The 13,683-nt window shown below is 33.8% G+C and overlaps 1 long non-coding RNA gene and 2 other non-coding genes across 3 annotated transcripts; all 3 read left to right on the top strand.

The window, feature by feature from the left end:
• Nucleotides 1-884: 884 nt before the first annotated feature.
• LOC128246859 (uncharacterized) lies at nucleotides 885-5,543 on the top strand. The gene is made up of 7 exons (XR_008263384.1): nucleotides 885-1,269; nucleotides 1,603-1,673; nucleotides 2,065-2,153; nucleotides 2,585-2,660; nucleotides 3,815-3,892; nucleotides 4,126-4,240; nucleotides 5,444-5,543. It is a non-coding gene; the product is annotated as an uncharacterized LOC128246859 (long non-coding RNA).
• A 5,227-nt stretch (nucleotides 5,544-10,770) lies between these two features.
• Nucleotides 10,771-10,852, top strand: Trnal-caa (transfer RNA leucine (anticodon CAA)). Its single transcript has one exon. It is a non-coding gene; the product is annotated as a tRNA-Leu (tRNA).
• A 148-nt stretch (nucleotides 10,853-11,000) lies between these two features.
• Trnal-uaa (transfer RNA leucine (anticodon UAA)) lies at nucleotides 11,001-11,082 on the top strand. Its single transcript has one exon. It is a non-coding gene; the product is annotated as a tRNA-Leu (tRNA).
• The last annotated feature ends 2,601 nt before the right edge of the window (nucleotides 11,083-13,683 follow it).

Raw genomic sequence — 13,683 nt, 5'->3', positions numbered from 1 at the left:
TCTCGGAACACAAAAACCCAGTCGGCTACCCGTGTACCTATTACATCAGAATCAAACAGAACGAGTCAAATAAATCCGTTCGATGTTTTTTGTATTGCCATTGCTTTAGCACGCGATGCCAGAATCTTGTTGTTTCAAAATGTATATGGAATTTTAACATCGAAATACAATGATAATAAGCAGATCATGTGTTGTTTCATTTAATTTCAAAAATATTGCATATGTTCACGAAACATTTTTTGATTACAGTAAATAGCTTTCAGTATATGGTCATACTTAGCCATGCTTGAAAAGACATTTGATATAGCCGCCCTTAAGACACGATTAGGTAAATGCATGGTCCATGGCTTAAAATAATGCAATGAGTGGAACGAATATAGTTCATATATAAACTTATCTTTTCTTCTCATGTCATACTTGTCAAAACCTACTGATCTAGTATATATACAAATTATGGGAATCAAGAAAATCAAAACGTGTTTGAAGAAGTTGCTCAGAAGGTCTGATGCAAAACAGAAAAACATGGACAGTGTGCAATTGAATGCAAACATCAATATGGCAATTGAAATCCACACGTGTCCGAAACTATATCCGTGTTTGATTTGTTTCAAAAACGGAGAGGCTGAACAGAAAGCAGAACAGAGAGCCCCAAGCCATCAGTGCCCTGAACTGTACCCCTGTTTGGTGTGTTTGGTGCAAGAAGACTCGTCGAGTGTTGACAAAACTTACAAAGTTGTTGAAAAGCTCAGTAGCAGAGACTTAGAGAGAAATGAGAATCACGAAGCACTTCGCCAGTTCTTCGCCAGGCGTGGGAGGCAATTTGTGCCAAAACAGTGTTAACAATAAATTGAGTGATGAACAGACAATGATTAGTAACAAAATAAAATGTATGAACTGTTCGTGTTTTATTGTGTTTATCTATAGTAATCTAGTTGGAATCACTTAAGCTTCAAGAACAACTATGCTTGCTCATTGTTATCAAACGAGTAATGGTCATATAGTCATATATATATGTGCAAATCGCTATGCATAACTCCTCAAAGATACACAGAATGTATCGTAAAATGCTGCAAAGTACGATACTTAAGCAAAATAAAACATGAAATAAAGTAAAACAATCACAGAATAATGTTACGATTTTCGGTACAAGCTATACTGAGCTGATTATTATAAGGGAAAGTGTTGTCTGTCGTATTCACTTGGATACGGTTGAACCATGTAAACAATACTCTTTGTGTGTAAAATTTGGGATATTTTCTGTGTTTGAAGGTACGACCTTGGTAGTTATAGTTTCTATAATGTGTTCGCGATTGAATCAAGCCGGGTTTATGCATATACAAGAGATATAAATGATTTTACGAGGTTTTAAACATTTCCAATTTCAGAAAATATTTCTACTTTCGATTTCGTTTTTCTGAAAATGAACAAACTTTTTTTTTCCTATTGTTTAATTTCATAAAACGATACATAATACATGATTAAGATAATTTTAAATTATTTTTAATGAGTGTATTTTCTTTATTTTCGTAAAAGTTTAAAAAATAAATAAATAATGCAATTCATGGAATGATATGACGTGATATGTATGACGTCATATTGCAGAGTTCTCGCTGTGCGCTGGTCGGCCATCTTGAAAAATAAATTGTGAAGGTCGTATTTCCAGCTTTCCTGCGGTAAGTATGACATGAATGTTTAAAAGTTTTATGAGAAATTGTGTCTAAATATATGATGTATCATATTACCAACAAGTTTTGTCGATGTGTGCATTGAATTACGTAAAAACTTATGTCAAAAGAAATTGCTCCCAGCTCGTTTTAGAATGTTTCGAACATTCTCGAAGCCGATTTTAGAAACTTTAATTCTCGGCTAGATATGTTGAAAAACATAGTAAGCGGTGTTAATTCATATCTCTTGTCTTGTTTATGTCATATTTTGAATGATTTTAACTTTGTTTAGGGACCAAACTGACAGAAATAAGAAATGACAAATCATGCGAGATTGATAAATATCTTCTTCTATTTCTTTGTTTGAAAAATATGTTGAAAATTATTTTTTTTAAACCAGAGACGGTAGTTCAGATGCAGTCGTCCTGTGTGTCAGAAAGCTGGTGATCAAAATGGTTGAAGGCAGTACCCAAGAAAGTACATTTACAAGTAAGTAAAATCGCTGAAAATTAATTCCATGAATTGAACTGTCATATCATAATCTCAGTGCTTAGTCTGTTTGGAAATATGCTTGGAATAATTTTTATAAACTGATAATTTATCTAATAACAGACACTGTGTTTGATTTATTACATTGAACTGAGATAAATTTTCAGTTTGTGTTTGATATCTACCAATGCCATAAATGCATAATTTTGTTCCTGTTGTGAATGATAAGAAATGTTGGGAACATAATACCTTCTGCATGTGAACAGTTTTTCTGTTTCTGTTTGTATGTAGGAAGTATTTTGTTTTCAGGATTATTTCAACATTGTTGATGTGGATGAAATGTGCACTTAGCCATGCTTTTAATGGAATGAAAAAAGTAAAAAACTAACAAGCAATATGTGCAGTTTTGTTAATAAAATGTTTTGTTTCAGAGTTGTGAGGAGTAACCTAGCCTATATAACCTGAAGCTCACCCAATATGCAGTGTGTTCTGCTCTGTCAATAACAAGTAAGTAATTTCACCAAATTTCATCAGAAACAAATCTCAAAGTTGCAATGAACAGTAAAGTTAACTCATCTTGGTACTTTAATATAATGAAACACTGAACCAACATGATTTGATTTTGCTCTTTGTACTTATTTCACATTATGGTAGCAAAATTACAGCTATGTGTCAGATTCATGACATTTAGCATTTGTCATACATTTCACTCTTTCAGTTGTCAAACCAAATGCTAAGTGTCAAATCCATTCATGATATTTAGCATGTGTCATACATTTCACTATATTATTTGTCAAACCGAAAGATGAATGTCAAATTATTTACACATGCTTAGCAGTTTATCATACATTTCACTTTATTATTTGTCAAACCAAAAGATGAATGTCAAATTATTTGAAGATGCTAAGCATCTTATCATACATTTTACTCTTTTTATGACAAATCGACTCACAAATTTAAGCAAACCAGGTGACGATGTACAAATAATTTAGGGTGACGAGCTTTTTGGTTACCTCGCCCAGCCCAACTGAAAGACTTAAAGTATATCTATAAGTCTTTTAGTTTGGTCGGGCGAGCGAGCCAAAATCTCGTCATCCCAAAATATTTGTACATCGTCACTTTGTGTGCTTAATTTTGAGATTCAAATAAATCGTTCTAAATTCAATGTAAAAAAAAGTTTCATAAGGGGGGTACTCAGCGTGAAAAAACTACATCGCTTAAACGCAAATGCGCTTTGGTAGGTATATAGCTAAAAAACGAATGCGCTATGGTGAAAATCCAAAGTCAAAAATTTTGAAAAAAATGAAAAGTTGTCAAAAAAATCATAATTTTAAGCACGTTGTTAGTGTACTGCTCTGTCATTTGTAAATCAAAACTGAGAGAATGGTTAATATGTTTTGAGACTAAGCATTTACAACTCACTGCAAATATTCTTTGGTGGTCAAAGACTTAATAGAAGTTAATTAGCCAGTGTTCATATTTAGTAAATGAAAATTAGTGAGTTAAAGCTTATATTGTTAAGTTTTATTGTATATCATCTGGCAGGGAAAACAAGATCATTTAAGATTCATGTTTTTGGTGGCAAACAAATTGAACAAGTATTGTTCTTATTTTACTCATTGATGTTTTCATTTTTCAACAGAAATGTTTTGTTTTTTCAGCTCTGTATGGCTGGTCTGACCTCAGTGGAGGTTGTTCGTTTAAATGGTTTCGGGACATTGAAGTAAAAACAACACGAGGTAAAATACAAAGTGCTTATTTATTTTTTAACTTGTTTATCCAGTAGTATATGATAAACAGTTTTTGAACTTGTTCATCCAGTATTATATGGTACATACAACAATAATGTAGAATATTAAATCACTGAGTTGCGGCTTCTCTGAACAAACATCTGTTCACTTTATGTCCACAGTTTTTTGAGAAACAAACAGGGCATCTGTTTTCCCAGTTTGTAGATTTTCTCGTTTTGCAGAATGTCCCACCAAGAGTGAAGGGCTGCCTGTTTGCTTCAGATTCCCAGTCCTCCTCGCTGATGATTTCTGAAGTCCTTACGCAGTCACCCCAGTCTTCAACCTCAGTTTGTACAGGTGATAATGTTTTTGAACCATAGTTCATTGTCATGTCATTGGAGTTGTTCAGCTGCTCCAGTTCTGACTGTAACTCTGTTTTGAGTACAGCAAGTCTAGCCTCAAGAATGGCAATTCTCTTAATTTTGCGATTAAGTCTCTCCATTGTACAGATCATAAATTGCTGTAGTTTTCAAGTTTTGTAATGATATTAAGTATGCGTTACATATTAAATATGCACAAAAATAATGCATTCGATCTGCATTTCACAAGTGTAAAACATCACAAATGAATGGTATTTCAATCTACTTTTTTGTCAAACCATATGACATTATTTGTTCATGACATTTAGAAATAGTCATACAATGCAAATTCTTCTAGTACACAATCGCAAATAAATAATTCTTTCAGTTGTCAAACCAAATGCTAAGTGTCAAATCGATTCATGACACTGAGCATTTATCAAACATTTCACTCTATTATTTGTCAAACCAAAAGATGAACGTCAAATTATTTACAGATGCTAAGCAGTTTATCATACATTTCACTTTATTATTTGTCAAACCAAAAGATGAATGTCAAATTATTTGAAGATGCTAAGCATCTTATCATACATTTTACTCTTTTTATGACAAATCGACTCACAAATTTAAGCAAACCAGGTGACGATGTACAAATAATTTAGGGTGACGAGCTTTTTGGTTACCTCGCCCAGCCCAACTGAAAGACTTAAAGTATATCTATAAGTCTTTTAGTTTGGTCGGGCGAGCGAGCCAAAATCTCGTCATCCCAAAATATTTGTACATCGTCACTTTGTGTGCTTAATTTTGAGATTCAAATAAATCGTTCTAAATTCAATGTAAAAAAAAGTTTCATAAGGGGGGTACTCAGCGTGAAAAAACTACATCGCTTAAACGCAAATGCGCTTTGGTAAGTATATAGCTAAAAAACGAATGCGCTATGGTGAAAATCCAAAGTCAAAAATTTTGAAAAAATTGAAAAGTTGTCAAAAAAATCATAATTTTAAGCACGTTGTTAGTGTACTGCTCTGTCATTTGTAAATCAAAACTGAGAGAATGGTTAATATGTTTTGAAATTAAGCATTTATCATTTCTGTAAAAATCCAATGTTATAAATGAAACCAAAATTTACCAGAGTAAACATTAATGTGCTATTGTATGTAAGAATGTTTCGTCTTTTACACGTTTCATTTCTTTTTTTCAGATGAGATGCCATACACAGGGGATCCGACAGAAGACAGCAGACAGAATTCGTCGATCTATTTGAAATGTCATTGTTTATTTGAAAAAAAGATACCTATCCACACTTGTTCGTTTTAAAATATTGTTTGTATTATATGTGCTTTGTACCGTTGCTTTTTGTTTATCAGTAATTCTCCAACACTTGTATTTCGTGTTTTACATGAACATTGAAAATTTATCATACAGTAAATCATTTCAAAAAATAAAAATCAAATGGAGAAATACTGATTTATCTGTTTGCTTTTAATGTTTGTGCTGTCTTGCTTACCCCAGTAACGCGGGTCTTGTTTGCTATTGTGAGTACTGTTGTTATTTTTTTTGGCCATCCAAAGTATTGTTCACGAAAGATAACACATTTTTTCATAAAATTGGTTACATTTTGGTCTGTCGATTTTTTTCAATGAAACCACAGTCAAACGGTTTTTCACTATATTTTTTTATGAGAAACAGCCAGACTTGGTCACGGCTGAAACCGAGGAACATTTGTGATTGAACAAAATTTTAGCAGTAATGCTGCTTGTAATTCATAAATTTATTAAGCTTTGGTCTTGTCATATTGATTACGATATTGGTTGGAACATAACTTGGTAAAATGGTAAACATTTTGATAGTGTGTACAAGAGCAAAATTTGCACTGCATTTCAAAATGTTTCATTTTTGTGAAATGCTGTTGACAAAATGATTTGTTTGCTCGTGCCAGCATGGGTCGACGAGATTCGTTTCTCACCGTCCTTTATGCGGCGGTTTAAGATGCAAGCCTGTTGTTTTGTCAATGTCTAAAGTTCAGCTTGAATGAAAATTGAAATCAATATTGCAAGATCAAGCAATTTTTAAAAAAAATGTTAGAATGTAGATGCGTTGTGAAATACAAGTGAAATGTACTAGGCTCATTGCATTCTTAGTTTGGTTTCGAAGTGCAAAACTTCATTCATCACAAACATTCCTCTTGAACGACCGAACATTGATATGTGGCAATGTTTTCGTTCAGCAAAATGATTTGGCAAAAGTAATTTAAAGGCTAGCATGAGTATGGAGGTGTCGTTAGACCAGCTTAGTATTGGTGTAAGGTGGTGTACAGTGCCAATACTAGGAACCGCTCATGTTCACCATGTCACGCTACAGGCAATGAAAAATAGGGAGTGGCAACCTCTTTGTATCGCCGTGGTCCGACAGTCCACACAGTCTTTACAATGAGAGGGGAAATATAGGCAATCGGATGCTTCTTCCTAAGTGTGCCTTGTCGAGTAACTGCCTTTGGCGTTGCCTTTATTTTCAAATTTGTGAACAAATAAAACTAGGTTAGGACCACATAATAGGGTTACGATGAAAATTAGGTTTCCCTTTTAATGTTTGAAGATAACAGCCACTGGCGTTATACTTCAAAAAATGGCTCGAAATACACATATCACACAAACATTCAACATTTTGTCAGCAGCATTTTTCATTTTTCAAAAAAATACTCAGATGTACAAAAATAATGCAAAACATGAACAGCAAATTCACAAATTCTGCTGTGTTGAAATTTAAAAAATCAAACATGAGATTGTATGAAAAAGCTTCTTTTTTATTTTCAAACAATTGAGATCTCACGATCATAAGCCATATGTACAAAAATAATGCAACTCTGAATTATAATTTCATGCTCTCAACAAAAAATATGCATCGAAAATTGTGAAAAATTGTGAAAATCTAGAAGTAGACGAGAGTTCTCAAGATTTCAAAAAACGAACTATAGGCTTTATTTCACACAATACTTCATGAAAAAAAATCAAATCTTCATAATGTTCATAATCTAGAAATTAACGAGGTATCTCAAGATTTCATAAAAAAATTATAGGCTCATGCAACTCCTTAAGCTATATGCACAAAAAACACCAAGTCCATGAAACTTGAAAAAATTGATATCTTACTGAAACTGGCGTTCACACAAGATCTCATGAAAAAAAAATCAAATCTTCATAGTGTTGAAAATTATAGGTTTCATTTATTCAAAAAATTATAGGCTCATGCAAATCTCTCAAAAAATTACAAATCTCACAATCATAAGCCATATGCACAAAAAAATGCAGCTAAGTCGATGAAACATGAAAAATTGATATCTTTCTGAGGCTGGCGTTCACACAAGATTTCATGAAAAAAATCAAATCTTCATAGTGTTGAAAATTATAGGCTTCATTTATTCAAAAAATTATAGGCTCATGCAAATCTTTCAAAAAATTATAGGCACATGCATATCTCTCAAAAAATTACAGATCTCACAATCATAAGCCATATGCACAAAAATGCAGCATCAAGTCCATGATACATGAAAAATTGATATCTTTCGGAGGCTGGCGTTCACACAAGATTTTTCATGTAAAAAATCAAATCTTCATAATGTTGAAAAAATTATAGGCTCATGCAAATCTCTCAAAAAATTACAAATCTCACAATCATAAGCCATATGCACAAAAATGCAGCATCAAGTCCATGAAACATGAAAAATTGGTATCTTAGTGAAACTGGCGTTCACACAAGATTTCATGAAAAAAATCAAATCTTCATAATGTTGAAAAAATTATAGGCTCATGCAAATCTCTCAAAAAATTACAAATCTCACAATCATAAGCCATATGCACAAAAAATGCAGCTAAGTCGATGAAACATGAAAAATTGATATCTTTCTGAGACTGGCGTTCACACAAGATTTCATGAAAAAAATCAAATCTTCATAATGTTGAAAAATTAAAGGCTCATGCAAATCTCTCAAAAAATTACAGATCTCACAATCATAAGCCATATGCACAAAAAAATGCAGCTAAGTCGATGAAACATGAAAAATTGATATTTTACTGAACTGGCGTTCACACAAGATTTCATGAAAAAAAATAAAATCTTCATAATGTTCAAATTCAACAAATCAACATTTGCAGCAAATCTCACAGATCTCACAATCATAAGCTATATGCACAAAAAACACCAAGTTCATGAAACATGAAAAATTGGTATCTTACTGAAACTGGCGTTCACACAAGATTTCATGAAAAAAATAAAATCTTCATAATGATCAAATTCAACAAATCTACATTTGCAGCAAATCTCTCAGATCTCACAATCATAAGCTATATGCACAAAAAACACCAAGTCCATGAAACATGAAAAATTGATATCTTACTGAAACTGGCGTTCACACAAGATTTCATGAAAAAATAAAATCTTCATAATGATCAAATTCAACAAATCTACATTTGCAGCAAATCTCACAGATCTCACAATCATAAGCCATATGCACAAATTCCACCAAGTCCATGAAACTTGAAAAAAAATGATATTTTGCTGAAACTAATTTCACATAATCTTCATAGAAAAACTACTTCATTCACAGATTTCAAAATCTCGAGCCATTTGTACAATAATAATGCGGAATCAAGTGATAATTCTGGAACTATTTCATATGAGCGTATAAATAAAAACGGTAAAAAAAATAGTCCTAACCATTTATGCACAATTATAATGCGATGCGCATTAATTTTGGCCATCGGGTATATAAGCTCCACATTTTTCAATATTCGTCATTCCAGTAGCAAGCTCTTAACTCAGAAGTGCTGTTAGTCTGCTGGGAGCCCAAAGTGGGTTTGAACTTCTCAGATTTCTCCTCGCACTATGAACTTGGTGCATCAGAGATACAGAGAAAATATCTGAGAGGTTTTTTGACCTTCTGGTTTGAACATGAGAACCGTATGTCGCGATACCTCATAGTTTTTCGCTCTTGAGTCTGGCCAGCTCATGTTGTCGATCACTTTGACATCGCCTGACGAATACGATCATTCTCTGTGATAGCCATTAGATCATATACAAAAAGCGAATTTGGCAAGTGATTTGTTATTTGCGTCTGGTAGCATGAGCATAGAAGTATAGCTTCGACGAGATTTGTTTCTCATTGCTCAATATGCTACGGTCTTGGATGCAATGCAATGATTTTGTCAACTTCGCAAAAACATTTTGGCAAAAGTAAAATTTGAGAGGCTACCATGAGTATGGAGGTGTCGTTAGACCAGCTTAGTATTGGTGTAAGGTGATGTACAGTACCAATACTAGGAACCGCTCATGGTCATCATGTCGCGCTACAGGCAATGAAAAATAGGGAGTGGCAACCTCGATGTATCGCTGTGGTCCGACACTCCACACAGTCTTTACAAAGAGAGAGGAAAACACAAGCAATCGGATGCTTATTCCTAAGTGTGCCTTGTCGAGTAACTGCCTTTAGCGTTGCCTCAGTTTTTTTCAAAATTCAAAATTCAAACTTCAATCGCTTCTTTGCTCAGAAGTTGCGATACATAAAAGGAAATGCTTTCTGAGATTAAAGTTAGCATTTCCTGCCTGCAAGTAAAGCGAGCAAATATGCCTCTATGTGCTTAAGAGGTGTGTTTGAAAGTGAACTCTGTAGCCTTCTCTTAGATCAAAAGAGAAATAAGTCTACGAGTTTTCGAGCCTAGCTTGTGGTTGAGGTACTTGAAGTTGATCGCAGAAATCCCTTCTTTGATCGGACAATGCGGCTGAGGCACTCGATTCTTGCCCCAGTACAGGCCTTCTTGTATCAGACATCACTTGTTCGGCGTTGTACCTACAACGAGTCAGCAATACCCCGTTTGTTACACCCGAGTAGTCCAGCACTCTACATTATAGGTGTAACAAATTGTAGAAGGTCGCCTGGAAGGCCTCTAATGGGTGCTGATTTTGCGTAGTGTATGACACTAGGAAAATAGGTTTCTGGCTCAGAGTTACCATTTTCCGACCTCGCTGATGCCGTGGGTAACCTGACCAATGCCAGTCACAAGTCTGGATGAAAAACAGGGAGTGACCACATTGCATAACAAAAATACTTTTCACATTGAATGTTTGACATTATAACAATTGTAAACATTTGCTTGTGTTTGATTTCATGAAAACAATTGTGTATAATTATGTATATTGATATGTTTGCAATGTTATGAATACTATGCATGTTTGTACTTTGTTATCTGCTTACATTTTGAATAAAACATAAACTGAAATTAGAAGCATTAGTTGTATATGAGAAATTTTCAATAGTTATGCAACGATTGAGTGAAACAAAATTTAAGCATCATGAAGACTTTCGTCTTTTGAAATGCTTCAAACTGCAAAGCTCACTTCACTTTCACGTGAAAGCAATTTTTTAAATTTCATCTCATATTTTTCAAAATCTTCAAACATAAGAAAAAACTCATGTTTCCTTTACATTATAATTTCAAGCTCTTATAATCTTCACTTCTCAGCTCATTTGCACCAAGTACGGTGGCCGAGTGGTTAAGGCGTTGGACTCAAGTTCCAATGGACATTGTCCGCGTGGGTTCGAACCCCACCCGTACTAATACTTTTGCATTTAAGGCAATTGTCCATTCGACTAAGAGTAACTGCAAAGTTTTGTAAGGAATCCATGAGCAATTTGGCAGATCGTATGGCCTTTGCATTATAATTTCAAGCTCTTATAATCTTCACTTCTCATCTCATTTGTACCAAGTACGGTGGCCGAGTGGTTAAGGCGTTGGACTTAAGTTCCAATGGACTATGTCCGCGTGGGTTCGAACCCCACCCGTACTAATATATTTTGCATTTTGGCTGACATGCGATTAGTATCCAAGATATTTCGTAATTTGGCATCACCTCAGCATGAAACAAGAAACGCGACAAGAGTTGCAACTACAAAACGATGAAAAAAACATTTGTCAAATTTGTGTTACGGACAAAAAGTGTATTGTGTTTACGCCTTGTGGCCATTTGACTTGTCATGAATGTTCAATCAAAACTAGTAAATGCTATTTTTGCAGAACTGTTGTTATTGGAAAATATCAAATTTATGAATAAATCGTAAACAATTATTTGTATTTTTGCTTTCTGATTATTTCATTTTCCGGTAAGGTGAACTGTGCTAATCACTCAAACACTACCAGTTCTGATTCACACAGTTATGCTGTAGACAGCCGCAATACGCTAGTTAGCTCAAATTTCTAACATTGGTTTGCAAAGTTGTTGAATGCAAGTTCGAGAAATAATGTATACGCTTTTTAGAGTACTTCAAACTATTTAAACATACAGTAGTGACTGTACTTTTCACTAACTATGGCAAAACGATATACTGACATCGTTGGGTTTGCTGGACTACAGTACAATGATTATTTCAAAACATTCTGTTGGGAATGCCAATTGTGTTGTGCTGGAGTCTTTACGTTAGAACCTTGTCAACGACATGATCTTTTGAACATTTTCCCTCCAGCTGGCTACTGCCAAAACTGTTTTCGATATGTGTGGTACTGTAATGATTGTAAGGCTGATGAAACGCCACCAAAAGTGCGAATGAGAAACTATTGTTTGTCATGTTTCTTCCACCGATTTGAAAATCTTGCAATCTTGGCCGGCTAACCCTGACGTGGTTGAAGAAAGTTTTCGATTGATTGTGACAATTATCTTGTTTCACAAAATAAAAAATAAAAACTTGAAATAAATTACTTTGTTTTTGTATCTGATACCAAGACGCTCATTTTTTCTCTGATGATTTTCAATTTTCATTTTCAATTTTCATTTTCTCTGATGATTTTCAATTTTCAATTTTCATTCTCATTCTCAATTTTCATTCTCAATTTTCATTCTCAATTTTCATTCTCAATTTTCACATTCGTCATTTTCATTTCACCCTCGTGGGACTAAACGCACTCATCGCCGATATCGGGTTGTAGTGTCTCTATATATGTAAACATTGCTTTCGTTTTATAACTTTGTATCAATAACATAACAATCAAAAGATCTCTACTAAAGCCAGGAAAGATGAAACCAGCAAAGTCACTAAACACTTGCCCTTTTAGCACTTCGTATTCATGAAAATAAATATATTGCAAAAGTAAAACCTTCAGGCGGAAAAATATCCTTTCTCTCTAAAATGCAAGTTAAATCTAACTTTCTAACGGAAAGAACTACTTCCGTATTGATGAATAATATTTGTGGCCATCAATTTCTGTAGTACGTCCGGGAGAAGATCCACTTTGTCCGCCAATCCTTCTGGTAAAGTGTCTTCCTTGTACGTTTGCAAAACTAGGAGTATACACAAAAATATTTCTACAAAAACATCACTCATAAAGTATTCACATAAACCAATGCGGTAAACATTTATGGGTTATGGCGTAGAATTATTACATTCGTATGAATCAATAAAACGACAACTTTACATTTAAACTAGTACTGGTGATGTCACCGTATACTTTTAAAATTCATCTCAGGCGAATCCGCTATGAATCAGCAATGCCGCTTTTAATAACTTCATAACAATATTTACATATAAATATGATTTATCTATGGCGATTCCGCCATGAATCATCAATGCCGAATTGAATAACTTTATTACAATATTTACATATTAACTAAAACTGTAACTGGTAAAGCCACCGTATACTATGATGAGAATACAGCCTACGCAACTTCTGATAAGCAATCATTTCGTGCTAAGCTTAACCATTTAGAATTTCAAAACCTCCGCGCGTGTTTAAAGGTCCGCCTTCTTCCACTCATTCAAAAACACTTTCTGCAACATTGACAATGTGTCAAAAAGTGAGGTTGAAGCTCGATCCCCCTTCTTAATCATTGAGAATTTACTTCATATCATCTAAGTATTTCATATTCATCTTTGGCGTTTCCGCCGTTAATCAGTGGTGCCACTCATATGATCTTCAGATTATTTTCCTTAATAATGCGATCATTCTATTGTGCGGTAACACTAAGCGTATCATAATTATGTACAACAATCTTTCAATAATACATACTTACAATATCATTAGAAATGATCAGATGCCATCACATTTTTTCAGAACTAAACACTCCACAATTCCCAGCTTTTTCTAAAGAAAAACATATTATAATGGCTTGTCATTCAAGACAGGCAACTCATTTGTCTAGCAATTATAAGCCAATATTTAATGATATTAAATTAATATTCTTTAAAATACTGATTTTAATTCCATTTTTTTCTAAGGAAAACACATTATATAGATTGTCAGCCAAGATTGGCAACTCATCTGTCTAGCAATTATAATGGCATCCAAGCCAAATGTACTTTACAATTATAAAAACAACTATAGAAAAAATATATGTATTTGTAAGTGAATACAGAACGAATTACTGAAACTTACACAAAACATTTTAATTTCTCTCCGT

The sequence above is a fragment of the Mya arenaria genome, chromosome 9, assembly GCF_026914265.1.
Source record: "Mya arenaria isolate MELC-2E11 chromosome 9, ASM2691426v1".
Classification (NCBI taxonomy): domain Eukaryota; kingdom Metazoa; phylum Mollusca; class Bivalvia; order Myida; family Myidae; genus Mya; species Mya arenaria.
The sequence above is the reverse complement of the archived record's forward strand: the minus strand, read 5'-3'. Positions and strand labels throughout refer to the sequence as shown.